This window comes from Lissotriton helveticus, chromosome 6 (genome assembly GCF_964261635.1).
Source record: "Lissotriton helveticus chromosome 6, aLisHel1.1, whole genome shotgun sequence".
NCBI classification, from domain to species: domain Eukaryota; kingdom Metazoa; phylum Chordata; class Amphibia; order Caudata; family Salamandridae; genus Lissotriton; species Lissotriton helveticus.
Window position 1 is genome coordinate 1,135,910,560 of NC_136067.1, and position 20,242 is coordinate 1,135,930,801.

The window sequence follows — 20,242 nt, forward strand, 5'->3', positions numbered from 1 at the left end:
AAGTGATTTTCATGAGCTCTAAATAAAATGATCATTTTGGAATAAAGTTTAAGATTTTAGTGAATAAATATTTACTAATGTATAAATGTCAGACATAAATTGCAATTTTGCTTTGAATAAAAATTAGATAAATGAAGAAGTAAAAGCTGGTCTTTGATTCTTCCTACGCCTAATTTTCATTCTAGCAGATCCATTGCCACTATGGTGGTGTGTCTGAATAATTAAATGTTTGAATAAAATCATGGTAAAGTGTAATAATCTGCAGGTGTAAATAATAAATAGTTAAATAGGTTTAGACGCTCCACCAAATGTTACAGCATTTCTCCATTGCGATTCACCAAAGCCCTGAAGCCAAGTGTAAGTGAACAGGGTAAATGCGCAGTGTTATGGGCCCCACTGATGCATGATTTGTGAGTTTTAAGGTTTCAGGGAAATGGTGAGTATTGATTAGAAATGATTTCTGGAGCCGTGCTGTAGCAGTGGGAACCAGTCCCAGTCTGATCTTAAGACAAAGGGGTTCTCTGATCAAAAGACAGATAGACTTGTACCCCAATGTACTGAGTGCTACAAATATGGACACTCCAAGGGTGACTCCAAATGTCCCAAGAGGGCACAGCCCCCACTGGTGGGTAAACACCTGGGTTGGTGAGGGTAGCGCTGGGTGAGGAGATAGTCACAGTAAACTTTGGGGGCAGACAAAGGAGACCCTAGTTTCCCAGGGATAGAGAGCTGGTGCCAAAAGCCCACATGTCTACAAATACCTCAAAGTAAAGGCAGTGGGTCACCATTAATGGGCAACAGGTGGAGACTCTGCGAGACACAGGAGCCAGCAAGACTACTGGCAAGTGTCAGCTGGTGTCTGCAGAGCAGGTCCTACTGAACACATTCCACAGAGTCATGGTTTCTGACAATTGAGAGAGCCAATCCACTGGTGGCTCTGCTTCTCTACATGAAGTCCATGTGGGATGAGTTTGGTGTAACGTACAAGTTCACCACACCCTATCACTGTCAAACCAATGGTCTTGCAGAAAGATTCAACAAGACTTTGAAGGGCATGATGATAGGCCTGCCTGAGCCCATGAGATGTAAGTGGGATGTCCTCTTGCCATGCCTTCTTTTTATCTACAGGGAAGTGCCACAGAAAGGAGTAGGGTTTAGCCCCTATGAACTCTTCTATAGCAACCCTCTTAGGGGACCTCTGAGTCTTATCAAGGAGGGGTGGGGGCAAGTTCCCAGGAAATCCCCAAGATGTGGTCAGCTATATGCTGATACTCCACAAACAGATGCATTACTTCTGGAAGAAGGTCAAAAGCAATCTAAAGGCCAGCCAAGAAGTAGTGAAACTCTGGAATGACCAGATGGCCACTCTGGTGGTGTTTCAGTCTGGCCAAAAAGTGTGGGTAATGGAGCCAGTAGAACCCAGGGCTCTCCAGGACTGCTGGACTGGCCCATAGGAAGTCAAGGAGTACAAGGGGGAGGCCACCAACTCGGTGGACCACTGGTGGCTCTGCTTCTCTTTGAGTGGGGGGGGTCTCAGGTTCTCTGAAAGTTGCTGTGAGTGCTGCAATGCCTGTTGATTGTCGGTTAGGCAACAACTTGGAGCACACTGGAGGGAGGTAGAGCTCAGGTCTCACATAGAGATGATGAGATTGCCTGAGTGGGTCTGTTTGACCACACGGACCATGGCTGCCCGGGAAGGTAGTCAAGAGCATTTTGAGCCCGGAACAATGGCCCAGACAGCTGCCAAGGAGGGGGAAAGGGGTGTGGGAAACAGTTCCCTATAGGTTCCACTGTGGAGGTTGATGGCGTCCCTTAGGAGACGGCCCCAGAGCCAACTGGGGAGGATATTGCCATCCTAGGTGACCTACCTGAGCTTGTTAGTTGGCAAGTTGAGCGTGGGCTCCCCAGGGAGGAATTCTGCAGAACGCTGAAAGAGAGTCATACTCTTGAGAGCTTGAGGTGACAGTCCTCAGCCCATGTAGCATGTGAATCCTCTGGGGATCATCTAATCTACTGGGAGAATAATCTCCTTTATAGCGAGACTAAGCGTCCTGGTGGTGGGGAAGCCAGTGTGTTGGTGGTCTCCCACATTTATTGGCCTAGAAGATAGCCTCAGATGCATTCTGAAGGTTATGTTCCACTTGCCAGGCCAGTGGGAAATCAGGGAAAAAGCAAAAAATATCCCCGATCCCATTACCAATCATTGGCACCCCCTTTGAAAGTGTGGATATCAAAATCATTGGACCTTTGGAACCCAAGACAGCCTTAGGCAATAGGTTTACCCTGGTCTTGGTGGACCATGCCACCCGCTACCCAAAGGTCATCCATCTGAGGTAAGTGACTGCACCTGTTGTAGCTAGAGCTCTCATGGGGAACTTTAACCATGTTTGGTTCCCCAAGGAGGTAGTGTCTGAAAGAGGCACTAACTTCGTATATGCATACATGAAGTCCATGTGGGATGAGTTCGGTGTAACGTACAAGTTCACCACACCCTATCACTGTCAAACCAATGGTCTTGCAGAAAGATTCAACAAGACTTTGAAGGGCATGATGATAGGCCTGCCTGAGCCCATGAGATGTAAGTGGGATGTCCTCTTGCCATGCCTTCTTTTTATCTACAGGGAAGTGCCACAGAAAGGAGTAGGGTTTAGCCCCTATGAACTCTTCTATAGCAACCCTCTTAGGGGACCTCTGAGTCTTATCAAGGAGGGGTGGGGGCAAGTTCCCAGGAAATCCCCAAGATGTGGTCAGCTATATGCTGATACTCCACAAACAGATGCATTACTTCTGGAAGAAGGTCAAAAGCAATCTAAAGGCCAGCCAAGAAGTAGTGAAACTCTGGAATGACCAGATGGCCACTCTGGTGGTGTTTCAGTCTGGCCAAAAAGTGTGGGTAATGGAGCCAGTAGAACCCAGGGCTCTCCAGGACTGCTGGACTGGCCCATAGGAAGTCAAGGAGTACAAGGGGGAGGCCACCAACTCGGTGGACCACCAAACCCCTAGGAATCCCCAATGGTGCTCCATGTCAATCAACTTAAGCCTCTCTCTGAGAGTTCTGAAATGAGAATGCTCCTGCTGACAGATGTGGTAGTGGAATCGAATAGTGAATCTCTCCCTGACTTCCTCTCTGCACAGGCAGACAATGGGTCAGTAGATTGTGTCAACCTCTCTTCCACCCTGACCCCAGAACATGACAGGGCTTGTTACCAGTTGCTGGGACAGTTTGCCTCACTGTTGTCACTTACCCCTTGACTCAAATATTTGTGCGTCCATGATGTTGACACATGCGACAGTCCACCTGCAAAGAACAAAATGTACAGTTTCTCAGACAGAGTGAGGGCCAGAATGAAGGGGAAGTCTCCAAGATGTTGGCATTAGGGGTTATTGAGCCCTCTAATAGTCCTTGGTCTAGCCTGTGTTGTTGGTGCCAAAGGCTGCCCCACCGTGCATCACACCAGAACCCCGGTTACGCGTGGCCTACCGAGGACTCAACTCAGTCATCAAGGCTGATGCACATCCCATCCCTTGAGCTGATGGGCTCATTGACAGGCTGGGTACTGCCAAATTCTTCAGTACCTTTGATGTGACATCAGGGTACTGGTAGATCACTCTGACTGAGGGACCAAAAGAGTAATTTCCAACCCCAGAGAGCCACTTCCAGTCTTGGGTGAAGCCCTTTGGTTGAAAAATCCCCCAGCTATATTTTCCAAAGAATGATTAACAAGGTCCTGACTGGTGAGGAGGCCTTTTGTGTCACCTACCTAGATGGCATTACTGTCTACGGTTACAGCTGGGAGGAATACCTGTATCTCCTCCAGAAGGTGCATCAGGCCCTGCAACACGGGGGCTTGGCCATCAAGGTCAATAAGTGCCAGATTGGGCAGGGTTCTGTGGTGTACCTAGAACAACTGGTAGTTAAAGGCAAGGTACAGCACCACCAGGCCCATATTGAAGCTATCATGGCCTTTAAACCACCTGAAACCCAGACAGAAATGAGAGCCTCCCTAGGTCTCACAGGCTACTACAGGACATTTGTTAAGGGTTATGGCATCATTGTTGTGCCCTTAACTAAGCTGGCTTTCAAGAAGCAGCCCATATTAGTAATCTGGACAAAGGCTTGTCAGAAAGTCTTTGACTCTCTCAAAGAAGCCATATGTACAGCACCTTTGCTCAAGGCACCTGATTTCCCCAAGCAATTGGCCATGCAAATGGATGCTTCAGAGCATGACATAGGGGCAGTCTTAGCCCAGCTAAATGAGGAGGATCTAGACCACCCAGTACCCTTTATTAGTAGGAGTTTACTTCCACTGAAACAGAGGTGGAGTGCCATTGAAAGAGAAGCTTTTGCTGTGGTCTGGGCACTGAAGAAGTTGAGACCATACCTGTTTGGAACTCACTTCCTGGTTCAGACAGACCACAGGCCCTTCAGATGGCTCATGCAGGTGAGAGGTGAAAATCCTAAACTGTTGAAGTAGTCCTATCTCCCTAAAGGGAATGGACTTTATGGCGGGACACTGTCCGGTGTCAGAACATGCCAATGCTGATGGTCTCTCTAGGTTTTTCCACCTTAGTGAAGAGATCTCCCATGGGGATGGGTAGCTATCCCCACTTTCAGTTTGGGGGACCTCTGTTAGAGTGGTATTCCCCCCAACTTTTTGATTACCTCCTCCATTTTTCTGACTTCCTTTTTGCTAGCTTTAGGATTCTGTGCACTTTACCACGGCAAACCAGTGTTAAAGTGCTTGTGCTTTCACCCCTAAACAATGGTAATATTGGCTCATTCCCAATTGGCATATTTAATTTACTTATAAGTACCTAGTAAAGTGTGCTACATATGCCTAGGGCCTGTAAATTAAATGCTACTAGTGGGCCTTGCGCACTTATTGTGCAACCCTCTTAAGTAGCCCTCCAGCCATGGCTCAGGCCTGCCATTGCAGAGCCTTTGTGTGAAGTTTGCACAGCCATTTCAACTTGGCAAGATAAACCTCTTACAAGTGCAAAACCTTCCCTTTTTATACATGTAAGTCACCCCTAAGGCAGGCCCTGGATAACCCAGAGGGCCGGGTGCAATGAATTTAAAAGGCTGGACTTGTACTTTTAAATGTACATGTCCTGGTAGTAAAAAAATTCTCAAATTTGTTTTGCACTACTGTAAGGCCTATCTTTCCCATAGGTTCACTGCCATATTATTGACAACACTAATATTGTGGTACAAACATATTGAGACAAAAATATCGAACCCAAAAATATTGATTTCCTATACTTAATATAAATGCAAAAAAAATTGGAAAATAAATATCATTGTCACTAATATCAATAAATATTGTGTGTGTATATATATATATATATTACATAATAAACAGTAAACATATTAAAAAGTAACAGTAATATAATATATATTATATTACGGCATAGGGGGGAGACAACCCATCCATTAAGCCTTCCACGGGGGGTCTGGCAGGGTTGTGTGATTGAGTCAATTTTGTTTTTGTTATATATAAGTAGCCTCAACACCTGTTTGATTGAAAATAGGATGGACCTGCCCAAGATTTCAGTCAGTGTGGCCACCCTGCTCTATGCTGAAGACGCCGTACGTATTGATGGCCAGAATGGCAAATGGGTTAAAGCTACTGGCTGAAAGATTTGTCGATTTTATGGATGATTTGGATCTGGATACAAACATCTCAAAGACTCAATATATGGTTTGTTGGAGGAAGGCTGCTAAAACCAGACCTATTGACATTAAGGGCCCGATTCCGATGCGGTTAGGAAGGCCCCCTAACGGCATTTGCTCCGTCTGAATCGGTTCGGGAATGTGTCTTTCCGACGACTCAGAAAGGTTTCTGGCTGACCGACTTCGATGCGAGTTAGCATTAGGATTATCCCAATCCGAACCCGACAGCATTCAGAATGACCCAGCCGTACGGAGCAGAATCGTACGTCTCGATGGGTCGTGTTTCGAACGATCGAGTACGATGCTGGATTCGAACAGCCTTTCTGAATCGTGCCATCCAACTCGATTCAGCAGTCGGAATCAGACTTTGGGGGCCCAAAGTGGGACCCCTACACCCAGAGCCTTCCCAATTGGGCCTGTGGGGTACCTATGGGCCCCCCTTTCCAGCCATGCACAGTGTGGCAGGCACCAAGGGGAGCCCACCACAGGGTGCCCGATTTTCACCAGGCACCCCTTTCTGTAATGGGAGCTTATGCATTCGATCGGAACATAGACTCCGACTGAATCGTATCTGAAAGCATCCGGATGCATCGTACTCGGTCAGTCGGACTCTCCCGATCCGAGTGGGTCGGAAACCATTCCAAAACCCATTTAGTCAGGATGATTTCCGAACTGAATCGGAATCGGGCCCTTAGGGTTAAAAAATTACTAGGGTTACTACCTTCCCTTATTTGAGAGCATCATTTGACCAGCAGAATAATTCTCTCTCTTGCATTTCTAATTGTTGCTCGAAATATAGCCAAGCTTATAGTGCCCTGTTTAGATTTTCTTTGTGGATAGGTAATAAGCCTATTCTGCCCTTAATGCAAATCTACAGAATGAAATGTCTCCCAGCCCTGACATACGGTGCAGCCACATGGGGGTACCGTAATTGCAAGGTGATTCAGTGGGAAGAGGACTGATTCTATAGAAAATTATTGGGCCTGGGTCCAAATAGTGCTTCCTTTTTTACTCACGAGGAATTGGGTCTGGATTATGTGGAGGATCAAGTTAAACTGGCCCCACTACTACTTTGGATTTCAGTTTGGGTCGATGAGAGACTGAGGTTCAACAGGAGCGTGATTGAGGACTGTTGGAGTGAACCTACGGCCAAAAGATACAGGGGGATATTCACATGGAGCTTGTCAGGATTCACCGAGTAGCCACTGTAGCTTCCTCGAGACTGTTGGTCAGCTCCCTGTCCTGGCCCCGTTTGGCACGATCTAATGTGTGGTTTCCTTGTTCCTCTGGCAGACTGAGAGATTCCAGAGGTAATCCGAGTCATTGAACGAAAGTACTGTAAAGACTGTATATATTTCCCCTCCCTAAGATGGCCGCTCAATGTTCCATTTACTGTATTCGATAGATGCGCCCTCTAGTGGACGTCTGGAAGGCGCGCGCTCCTAACTGCGCACTTCAACGAAGATTCCGTTCGAGAAGCTTGTTCCAGTTGTTGCTCCGCGTCAACAATTCATGACGGGAGGAAAACAACAAATATCAAGGGCGTTCTAAGTATCATAGTATTAGGGTTTGCAGAGCCTTTCCCGAGAGTATCCTTGTCGTGCGCTCTCACTGCTCAGAGAGGCACCTTGGTCTGACGAAGTTCCCAGTTGCGGTCTCAGGGCTGCGACAACTGTCATCCCAATATCCTATGGTTCCTCAGGAGAAGGCGAGTGTCGAGGAGGACTAGAACAGACACGACGAAGTTGAGTATTCAGCTGAAGAGAAACTTAAACTCTACAAGTAAGGCGTTACATCTTCTCGTCAAGTCAGCAAATATCCAAACTGTATTGCTTCCACTCGCATTTCCCCGCAGGACATTCCCCTCTTGCGCATCTCCTTGCCTTTCCTCCCCCTTGTACCTTCCTTTATCCTTTTTGCGTGCTTCAGAGATTCAGTGAACTTTGTTGGCACTTCTGAACCGAGGATATCTTGCACAGAACCCCAAAGACAAAGTCTGACGAAGAACTTCACAGGTACAATTCAGGTTGATAGAGAGAGTGAGTGCAAGTGTAGAAATAATCTGGGTAGAAACACTAATGTTCGTATATGTCTTCACTGCAGGAAGTTCAGTCAGATAACATTCCTAAATATAGAAGAGAGGCAAATACCTGGGCAGAAACTGGTAGGACAAGTTTCCTTATCATTTACGAATTGTCAGCACAGTGTAAGAAGGTTTGTGGTATATTCTCTCTATTTTCCCCTTCTGTGTACTAGGCACCTACAGAAATGGCAGCGTGAGGAATAGCAGTCACTGGAAGTAGGGTGCCAGTCGAAGTACAGGTATTCTCTTCTCTGTCCACTTCCCCTTTCCCCACTGCTGGTGGACTTGCTCTTGAAGCGAGGGTACCGGTGGAGGGGTGATCGGGACATTCGTCAGTACTGCCTCTGCGAAGCGTTGGAGCACCTGGATATCGTGACAGTTTGAAGTGCCCACGTATTTTACCTTCGCCCGGGCAGTATGGCTGAGGGGATGGACTTGAAGGAGTTAGGCGCAATCTTAGTAGGGATTCAGAGAGATTTGGGAGCCGTTCGAGATGAAAACCAAAGTTTAAGGTCAGAGTTACTGGCTTCCCGTCAAGAGGCTAGGTTGTTAGCACAAAAGGTAGATGGGTTCGTTATGGGGAATCCTGTACAGAGTTCAGCGGTACCAGTCACTAGTGGTGCCGCTGTGGATCCAAAGTCTGTAGCTCAGGTAATTCATTCGGTATCCCCGTTGATCCCTTTGGCAACTCCTGAAAGGTTTTCGGGAGACCCTCAAAAGGCTCAATATTTTTTGACCCAATGTTCCCTTCATTTCATGTGCCGACCCACATTGTTCCCAGACACCCAATCTCGAGTAGCATTTATCCTGTCATATTTAAGTGGAGATGCTGCCAATTGGGCCATGCCTTTAGTTAGTGAGGATGATCCTCTGCTTAGTGACTTCACTAAATTCAAGGCTGAGTTCCTTAGAATTTTTGATCGGAGAAGGATATCTCAGGCCACCGATAACGAATTATTGGAGCTGCGTCAAGGGTCTAAAGATTTGATTACTTACCTCACACAGTTTAATAAACTGATTTTGGAGACTAGCTGGCCAGAAGAAAAGAGAGCTGCCTTGTTTTATCGTGGTTTAAGGGATGAAATCAAGGACACCCTGGCTCAGATTCCCAATCGACCCACCGAGTTGCCTGCTTTGGTAGATTTGGTTTTGGAATTGGATTTTCGGAACTCAGAACGCAAAGGTGAGAAGAAGAAAGATTGGAAGATAAATTTCCCGCGCTTTGACAGAGCGAAGAGCGAAAGAGGACCCGGAGGGAATTCAGAGTCGGAACCCATGCAAATTGGAACAGTTCGAGGCCCCTTAAGCAACGAAGAAAAAGAACAACGGAGACAAAAGAAGTTATGTTTGTATTGTGGTACTGCCGGCCATTTTGTAAAAGATTGTTTGAAGCGTCCCAAGACTCCGTTTAAGGGAAACGAGGTGAACCGCCAGTAGACGGGGTCGCACTGGTGGTAAAAGAAGATAAGACGACTCCAAAGTCCCATTTGATTTTAAATACGCTGCAGACCATGACTCCTCATGTAATCCTTCATGTAACCATGCAATTCCGTGAACATCAGATTGGTGGTGTGGCCATTATGCTCGATTCCGGTGCTACTGGAAACTTCTGTGATATCCGCTATGCTAAACAGATGGGAATTAAGGCAATTGCAAAAGATCATCCCGAACCGGTACGTGCTGTAGATGGGACCAATTTGACCTCCGGACCTATTATTAGCCATACCGAAGAATTGGAAATTACTCAGGGAGAGGGACATCGAGAAGTGTTGCAGTTCAATTTAATCGATGCCCCCCAATTTTAACTGATTCTGGGACTGCCCTGGTTAACCCTCCACAACCCGACTATAGATTGGGAAAACCGGACAGTCAGTCTGCATTCAGAGTTTTGCCAATCCCACTGTTATGGTACTAAGAATATTGAGAAGGAACCTACGCCCTCCATGTTGTTGTCGTTTGGCGGACAGTCCATTGGAGCGATAGTGACGGAAGAAATTCCTCCGGAGTACCGAGATCTTAAGACGGTGTTCAGTGAACAGGAAGCAGAAGTTTTGCCTCCCCACCGTGCTTATGATTGCACCATCGACTTGGAACCGGGAGCCGCTCTTCCCTGTAGTCGAATTTATGCGTTGACTGAAGCTGAAAATGTGCATTTAAAGGAATACCTGGATCGTTATCTGGCGAATGGATTTATCCGGCCATCTCAGTCCCCGGTTTCCTCACCTCTGTTCTTCATACCGAAGAAGCAAGAAGGTAGTCTCAGAACTTGCATAGACTATCGTGCTTTAAATCAGGTCACCATTAAAAATAGGTACCCATTGCCGTTGATTTCTGTTCTTTTGGATCAGATTAAAGAAGCACAAATTTTCACCAAACTAGATTTACGAGGAGCGTATCACTTGGTTCGAATGAAAGAAGGGCATGAGTGGAAGACCGCCTTTCGAACCAAATTTGGTCTTTTCGAGTATTGTGTCATGCCATTCGGTCTTTGTAATGCTCCTGCAGTGTTTCAACACTTTATCAATGATATAATGAGCGATTTAATGGATAAGATCGCCATCATCTACCTGGATGATATTTTGATTTACTCGCAGAATCCTCAGGAACACACTCAACATGTACGTTTGGTCCTAGAACGATTGCAAGCAAACCAGCTATTTGTTAAATTGGAAAAGTGTGTTTTTCATGTGTCACAAGTGGAATTTTTAGGATTCGTTATTTCATCTCAAGGAGTGACCATGGACCCAGGAAAAGTACAAGCAGTGGAAGATTGGCCAGCCCCTAAGAATGTGAAGGAAATTCAAAGATTTCTGGGGTTTGCCAATTTCTATCGGCGATTTATTCAAGGATTTTCGCAATTGATAACTCCCATCACAGGTCTCTTGAAGAAAGGAGTAAAGTTTGAGTGGACTGATGAGTCAAACTCCGCTTTCTTGAATCTGAAGAAACAATTCACCTCGGCCCCCATCTTACTGCATGCGGATCCAGCCGAACCGTTTTACGTGGAAGCTGATGCTTCAGATCAGGCCATCGGGGGAGTTCTCTCTCAACGCCATCCAAAGACTGGACAGTTACATCCCGTGGCGTACCGCTCCAGAAAATTGAACTCTGCTGAAATAAATTATACCATCACAGAGAAAGAGCTATTGGCAGTAAAGGATGCTTTTGAGAACTGGAGGCACTATCTGTTGGGGGCACGACACACAGTCACCGTCTATTCCGATCACAAGAATCTGCAGTTTTTGAAGACGGCTAAGACCTTGACCCCTCGTCAGTTACGCTGGTCCCTTTACTTTGCTGATTTCGACTTCGTGATTACATACCGACCTGGCCCCAAGAACGGGAAAGCAGATGCGCTGTCTCGATTACAGACCGAAGAATCTGAGCACATCGTAGAAGCGAAACCAATCATTCCAGAGACAAAGATTGTGGGGGCGCTTACGTTGGACAATTTCAAAGATGAGGTCCGTAAGAGTATAACCTCAGAAGAAATTCAACAGTGGGTGCTACTAGGAAAAGAGCGTCAGTGTCGACAGCAGTTACCATATGTCAATGAAGCCTTATACCTTCCAACCCTTGAGCTTCAGGAGAAGGCTTTGCGAAACTGTCATGACCATCCTCTAGCCGGTCACAAAGGAATAGCCAAGACTCAAGAATTGGTGCAACGTTATTTTTGGTGGCCTGGAATGTCCGATCAGATCAAAAAGTATGTTCAGTCTTGCGAGTCTTGTGCTCGGAGTAAACCTACTAGACAAGCTCCTCAAGGGTTGTTACAGCCTTTGCCCACTCCCCCTTCTCCTTGGCATACCATCTCCTTAGATCTCATTGTAGACCTACCATTGAGCAAGGGATTTGATACCATCCTGGTGGTGGTAGATACATTCACGAAGATGAGTCATTTCGTCCCTTTGTCAGGAATTCCCACGGCAGTCCAATTAGCTAGAGTATTCAGCGAAAATATTGTCAAAATTCATGGTATCCCTAAGATAGTGGTCTCTGACCGAGGTCCCCAATTTATTTCCCACTTCTGGAAGGCCTTCCTAAAGGGTATGGGAATAGAGGGGAGACTGTCCACTAGTTACCACCCCGAATCCGATGGGCAGACAGAGAGGACCAATCAAGAATTAGAACAGTACTTGAGGTTATTCCTATTGGAGCAGGGTGGGGAATGGTCCGAAAAGTTGTGGATGGCTGAGTTTGCTTGCAATAATGCGAAGAGTGCCTCTACTGGTTACTCTCCGTTTTATTTGAACCTTGGTAGACATCCTAACTTTATGGTGTTACAAGAGGAGTTAGATGTCCCCGCAGCCAAGAGAGCCCTTTTAGATTTGAGTTCTTTGCATCAATCCGCTAAAAAGAATCTAGAGAAAGCTAAGGCGTCCTATAAAAAGTTTGCAGATTCACATAGGAAAAAGCCCCCACAGTACCAAGCAGGAGATCAGGTGTGGTTGTCCACTAAAAATTTACATTTGAAGGGAAACAGAAAGTTCCAACCTAGATTTGTGGGTCCTTATACTATCGAAAAGGTGTTAGGACCAGTTACGGTAAAATTAAAACTCCCGGCCAAGATAGGTGTACATCCAGTGTTCCATGTATCCTTACTGAAAAAGGTTCAATCGCCTATACGGCTTACAAATCCTCCAGATCCACTTAATGTTCAAGGGCATCCTGAATATGAGGTTAAGGATATTTTAGATTCCAAGTATGTAAAAGGGAAATTGAAGTATTTAGTGGATTGGAAAGGGTTTGGCCCAGAAGAAAGGTCTTGGGAACCGGTCAGCAACCTTCACGCTCCACAACTGTTGAAACGTTTTCACTCCAGATTTCCACACAAACCAGGACCGATGAATCGGTCCTTGAGAGGGGGTACTGTCAGGATTCACCGAGTAGCCACTGTAGCTTCCTCGAGACTGTTGGTCAGCTCCCTGTCCTGGCCCCGTTTGGCACGATCTAATGTGTGGTTTCCTTGTTCCTCTGGCAGACTGAGAGATTCCAGAGGTAATCCGAGTCATTGAACGAAAGTACTGTAAAGACTGTATATATTTCCCCTCCCTAAGATGGCCGCTCAATGTTCCATTTACTGTATTCGATAGATGCGCCCTCTAGTGGACGTCTGGAAGGCGCGCGCTCCTAACTGCGCACTTCAACGAAGATTCCGTTCGAGAAGCTTGTTCCAGTTGTTGCTCCGCGTCAACAATTCATGACGGGAGGAAAACAACAAATATCAAGGGCGTTCTAAGTATCATAGTATTAGGGTTTGCAGAGCCTTTCCCGAGAGTATCCTTGTCGTGCGCTCTCACTGTTCAGAGAGGCACCTTGGTCTGACGAAGTTCCCAGTTGCGGTCTCAGGGCTGCGACAACTGTCATCCCAATATCCTATGGTTCCTCAGGAGAAGGCGAGTGTCGAGGAGGACTAGAACAGACACGACGAAGTTGAGTATTCAGCTGAAGAGAAACTTAAACTCTACAAGTAAGGCGTTACATCTTCTCGTCAAGTCAGCAAATATCCAAACTGTATTGCTTCCACTCGCATTTCCCCGCAGGACATTCCCCTCTTGCGCATCTCCTTGCCTTTCCTCCCCCTTGTACCTTCCTTTATCCTTTTTGCGTGCTTCAGAGATTCAGTGAACTTTGTTGGCACTTCTGAACCGAGGATATCTTGCACAGAACCCCAAAGACAAAGTCTGACGAAGAACTTCACAGGTACAATTCAGGTTGATAGAGAGAGTGAGTGCAAGTGTAGAAATAATCTGGGTAGAAACACTAATGTTCGTATATGTCTTCACTGCAGGAAGTTCAGTCAGATAACATTCCTAAATATAGAAGAGAGGCAAATACCTGGGCAGAAACTGGTAGGACAAGTTTCCTTATCATTTACGAATTGTCAGCACAGTGTAAGAAGGTTTGTGGTATATTCTCTCTATTTTCCCCTTCTGTGTACTAGGCACCTACAGAAATGGCAGCGTGAGGAATAGCAGTCACTGGAAGTAGGGTGCCAGTCGAAGTACAGGTATTCTCTTCTCTGTCCACTTCCCCTTTCCCCACTGCTGGTGGACTTGCTCTTGAAGCGAGGGTACCGGTGGAGGGGTGATCGGGACATTCGTCAGTACTGCCTCTGCGAAGCGTTGGAGCACCTGGATATCGTGACAGAGCTATCTCTGAATTAACTGCACTTTAGCAAAGTCATGATAAATTTACTCCCCATTCACAAGCTGGTCCTAACAGCCCACAGCACCAATTTACCCGCGATAGCAGCCGCAAAAAACATCGCCACAGTGGACCCCCACAACTATCGCTAATGAGATGCAGAGTAGGCGTCACCACACCACAACATTTACAACAACCAGACAGAACCATGATAAGAACACAAAACAGACAATAAGGCGAGTTAGCAGCAGGAAATTAACACCTTCTCTGACCTGGTATAAAGTTGGACCACAGTCTGCGCCACAAAAGGGAGCACAGCCCAGAGCCACACATGAAGAACAACAGATGCCCCAGAGCAACTGAAAATGCAGCACGGACACCCAAGAGGGCCACAACACCCACCAACACCACACCCAGGCCTGCAACCCCCCCCATCGGGCCCACCTCCAACCCCGGACCAAGAAACTGCACACCAACACCACGAATCGCAAAACAAATATTTTGCCTGATGTCGCCCAAGCAGGAAAATCAAAATACATGTATGGCCGGAAAATGGAGAATCAGTCATACAGCAATGTAATCACAACACAAAACACCATACAAACAAATGCCAAAGCAACCATTCGGATGAGTCCTAGCGGGTCCTCACTGGACAATCCATAGGACACAGCCTGGAAGACTAAATCCAAGAGAAGAAGGTGTGCCATGCGCCCAACAAAGGAAAGAGAGGGAGAGAGCGAGGGAGAGAGAGACAGAGTTAGATTGCACAAGCTGTGCTAGGCCTTGGAGAGCACCTGGCTCCACATGCCAACATGTGTGTGTGTGTATCACCATCTGTACACCATGAGCCCAAGGCTTTGTCCCAATCTCAGCTCCAGAGCCACATCACATTCCGAAAACGCAAGTAGTAGTCAGACAAACATCAGGGATGAAAGCTCCATTGTTCCAATGCAGAAGGCGGGAGGACACCTGCACCTCTGACCTTGGTCCAGAACGCGCCTGGAATACCCTGAGAGAGATGCCATGGCATATGTGGATGACTCCCACACCAAGCATTGCTCAAATGAACTATCCGACTTATCTACACCCCACACACAGAAGCCCCTTCCTGAGGGACCCCCGCAAGGGATGCCCTTGACACTCACGGAAACAGCAACGCATTTAGCCCAACGTTGCACACACAATCGAATCATTGCCCAGAGCTGTGGCATATTCTCCTTACAACTGCAGCAGTTCAGAAGAGTGCCGGTTCCATGAGCCGCACCAAGGCAATAGCAGCCCATACTGGGCACATGCACAACCCCCGTCACGTGGAACACTACCATGCACTTATGCTGCATTGAGTGGGCGCAGTGCCACTGGCAGTGTTGCGGATAAGTTACCGGCTCAGCTTCCGCATTGCCTACATCACCTGTGTCCAGGCAAGGTTCCACTGCCAAACATGCACATTCGAGTGTCTGATGGAAGTCTGCCTATCCAACACAACTGTAGATGAATTGGACTATAACTTATGTCTGCCCCCCCTGTTGGATCACGAACAGGAGTGTAACCGAGACAGCCATGCATGGGATGCCTTGGCATACTGCGTATTTATTGGCAGTTGTGTATGGGAGATTGCACAATTCCTATTGTGCAGTGACCACTTCGAGGTGCTCCCCTATCGGGTTTTGTTGCAGATTGGTGAAAAGGTGTGGGCTGAGCACACCTGCCCGGACCAGGTAATGGATTGGCTCACCCTGGTGTTCCTTGAACACGACAACAACGTACTATTGGAACACATTGCACATGAAGCTGCGCGGGCATTCATGGATGAGTAACTACGTTCCTGCAGCAACATCCGATTATTACCCACAGCACAGGTCCCAACAACTTGTTGCATCGTGGGGATTGCTCACATATCCCACCACAACAGTGGACATGTCTGCCATCGTCCAGACTCTGGATTCATGTGCGTGGAACAACGCGTGTGCACACACCTGTGCAAGGTGATGCAGGTCCATGGTCGGAGCAACACAGTGTTGTTTTGCAACATTGCCAATTCGGACACACTGCTGGGGGAGAGCACACACATGGCAATCTAGGACACGACATGTGAACCTGTCGGACGCTTTCACCTGATCACTGTCAGCTAAGCAGACAATCGCCACACTCCGGTGGCAGAGCACTATGCAGATACCGTGGGCAGTGAGTTGTGCCCCCTCACACGGGGCAATGGGCAGACGCCACACAACAAATGACTCATCAAGCAAGGCAAGGTGGGGTGGGGCGTTGCCATCCGTGATGATTGTTGTCCATTTTCGCACCAACATTTTCTGAATCTCGACATGTACCCATGCTGCGTGTAAGTGTCTTAAGCATGTCCCTGCCTGTAGTGGCCGTTGCCTCGTCTGTACTGACACACACATGCCAATAAAGTCTATGCCACCCCACTGGTGTCTAACTGTGAGGTGTGTTGATTAGATTGGCCACTCGTGTGCCACAATGAGCATCGTCCCTACACATGGAGGAACTGACTGACGCATATGCAATGGGGGTGTGTCCCTCTTGCAAGCTCAACCTCTGTGAGCCAGACATTGTTTTGGGATAAGTGCAGGCCGACAAGTGCACTTACGTGACTTCAGCAATGTGAGTATTGTGTCCAACCTCTGACCATGTGGAGCAATGTCATATATCATAACAGAATGTGTCCACACAGATGTGTGTAAGTAGGTATGCGTCGTGAAGTTCTGTTGTCACATGTGATGTAGGACATCACTCCTGGCCTGCTACTGATTTGGTCTCTCCTACACACAGCTCTATTCAACACATGAACGTGGGCCTACATTGGGGGGTCGTGAGATTCTTGTTGATGTGCAATGGAGACACAGCTAGTACTCACCTTCACAGTCATCCAATTTGCCATGTGTCTCAGGGATACACATGCGCACAGATGTCAGTTACCATGATGCACCTTCATGTGCAATCATTGCCCCTACATCCAGCCATACTACCATACGTGAGTGAACATAGTAATGACACATCTGTGTGATTTAGAATGTTTTATTCACATTCAGGTGATTGACGGAGCTGGAGCTGTACATGGCCATCCATGCCCACATCACATGGAAGGCCAGTGGTGCGCCAACCAGAGACCTCTGGGGATTGTGAAGTGATTAGGAAGTGGGAGAGTGCAGTCCGCAGCGGGATTGATGTGTAATTGGCCAGCAATGATGAAATGGGAGTCCGTGTCAGGGCCCGGGTGAATGTCGCAGAGTGTTCCGGGGGTCAGTAGGAGGTATTTCCCAGGGCATGATGCATAGGTCATAACCTGGCAGGGACAAGGCATATGACAGTGATGGATGCTACTGCATCCTTCCTCACACAGTAATTCACATCCCCGTCTTACTCCCCTGATACGCGTTCTTCTTACTCCCCTGATACGCGTTCTGTGTCCGGTGTGTGTGGCGGAGTGATGGCTGCATCACTGTGTGCCACTGACACAACAGACTGGGAAGCTGATGAGGCAGTATCACTGTGTGCCATGGACACATCAGGGGTCGGAGCTGAGTGTGTGTCGATGTTCCCACTGCAGTCATCTGGGAACGGCTCAGTGCCAGCAATGGCAAGATGATGAAGTACTGCAGGGCATTGAAGTTCCCAGATACTACTCGCTGGTGTTCAGCCGTGGCAGACATACTTCCAGCCTGCATCTGCTCCATGGTCTCCATTGACCTCTCCATCTGTGGCAACTCTGTGCTGTAATTGCTGGTACCTGTCTGACCAGACAATTCTTGTATTCGATTCATGGCCCCAGCGAGGTCAGCCAAGGTCTGTAGAGGAGCATGGTACGTACATGGGGTGTCCGATAGGGACTGTGTGTGGTACCTGATGGGACTCAAGACACCCATGTTTGGCATTGAGTTTGGCTGCCACGAGTTCAAAACCCACCCGCAGCTGCTCAGCCAACTCCATCTGGCAACCCCACACTTGTTGGAACTCCATGTATTGGTCGGGGGTGCTGGGAGACAGCTGTGATGGTGTGTGTTTCCTGCTGTGTGGTCTGTGCAGGTGGTGGGCTCACCTCGGGGCCTGCCCTGCTCCTGGGGACGGGTGAGGAGGCGGTCCATTATCCGTTGGAGGGCGTCTTGACATATGTGCAGATTGTCCTCTTCATCATCAATGATGCGAAGTGTGGTGTGCCTTGCAGGAGGTGTTGCTACACGAGGGAACCCCAGAGATCGACACGATCTGCAGCACTACAAATTCCCCGGCTGCTCGACGAGACTGCCTCTACTGTGGTTCTGTAATTCTCAAACCTGACTCAATTTTAGTCTTGCCCTCACGTAGGCCTGTGAAGTAGGCCCAACGAACAAGTGGTCTGCCCTTCTGAGTTCGTGCATATATTAACTTGGGTTTTTCTGACTCTGAATGAACTGCAGAGAGAGAGTAACCCTTTTTACCTGAAACTGACCTTTTGCAAAAACCAGTTTCACTAGCTGATCGTTGTCTGAGTTTTTCAATCACTGTTCAGGACCTCGTTAACCTTTAGTTTCTTTGCACATATCTTATCCTAAACAATATCTAAATTGTTTCTTTCCATACGACTTTCTTTTCTAAGCATGGGTTTTTGCCATGTGTCATGACTGCCATCTGGTGTTGCCTTTTACTAGGCCTCAGAAGTTAAGTCTGCGAGCAAAGCAGTCTAACCTTTTTTGTGTCATATATACATTAACTAAGGTTTTGTTCGTGCACTGGAGTTAATTTCAGAAGCTGGCCTTTCACCTAGAATTGATCCTGCCAAGCCAATTTCCCTGCAAGATCGTTATCCACTTTTCCCAATCACCAATTAAGACATTTGTTAACTTTTAAGTTTCTTTACGTTTCTGTTATCTTGCACATTATCTGAAACTACTTTTCTTTACTGTTTCTTCATTTCATGGGTTACGCTTTCAATTAAGGGTTTGTTCGGCCCCTCCAGATTATTATTTAGATATGCCTAAATATTAACTTGTGGGTTGGGACACTGTAAAATGAGCTTTACTGTATGATGCTGTGTGATGTCATATATTTCCTATTGGTTGAATTTTGGTGCAGGGGCATGCATTTTAAATGTACCTTTTTGTGTATAAATAGGGATGTCTCGCCTTAGTAAAATTGAGCAGTTTCTTGAGTTGTACACCGTGCTGTATTACTGGGATTTCTGCTACTAGCTGCAGCTAATAAATTTGATCTCTGACGCCACCTAGAAGTATTTCGTGTCTCTGTATACCAAGGCAAGGGAACCCAGGGGACTTTGGGCGTGTCCCTGGCACCGCTGGGTACTTGAAAACCCAGTTCTTCAGTTGGCGCCCAACGCGGGGCGACTTCAGTGGTACCGGTCCAAGCCCGAAGATTGCGAGGAGCCACGTGAGGAAACTCTGGAGGAGGGCCCCCATTTCATCGACCCCTGCATGTCGACATGGACCAAAGGTCTTTTCTGCGAGGCTTCCCGCTTTCCAACGGCTACGAAGGACTGCTGCCCTGACTTTCGCCTTGTCTTGGACCCTCCGATTGATGTTTGTAAAGCGAGACGATAGACGGTCTTCTGGTGGCGTGACAGATATTTGGTTAAGTATAAGTGGGTCGCTCCCACGACTTTGTCTGGTTCCTTGGTTTTGATTTGGTTGCTGCAGTACCCAAAGCCGAAGGGCTTGTATATTTACGAGTGTATCATTTTTTGATTCCCTTTGAAGTTTGAAACCAGACTAGTGAGCAAGATGCCTGGTCTTCGTAAGTTTGGTAATTGGTTTGTTTGTGGTAGTAACAGGGATTCCCGATTGGAGGATTCATGTCCGATACCTCCGGTTGGAACTCTGACTTATGACCTTTATTCAAAACACGGAGTGGGCCCTATTACTTATAATGAAGTATGGGTCCACTACACTAAAAAGGATGGTGTTTTGCAATGGCCCCCACATGGTAGTTTTGAAACAGAGATTTTAGACAATCTAGAAGTTAAGCTATTTAAGAAGAAAGCCCGGCCGGCAATGTTTGACTCTTTCCGCCTTTGGCGTAAGGAAGCCAAACAGAGAGAAATTAAACAAGCAAAGAGAGATAGGAAAGATAAGAATATGTCAGTACTACAAGCTGCTAGACAGTTTAAGGAAGATGGAGAAGAGCGTGCAAGTGAAGTTTTAGATAGACAGTGTTGCATGGCCATAGATAAATGTTATCCGGCCTTGCCGTCTTCTCCTCCGAAAGTGATGGAAGACCCTGAAAAAGATCCTTTGATCTCTCATTTACTGAGATTGCCTCCACCCTATGTGCAGGGTGCTACTGCGCCTCTATTACCCCCGGTTGTTCCACCCTTTGTTGTTCAA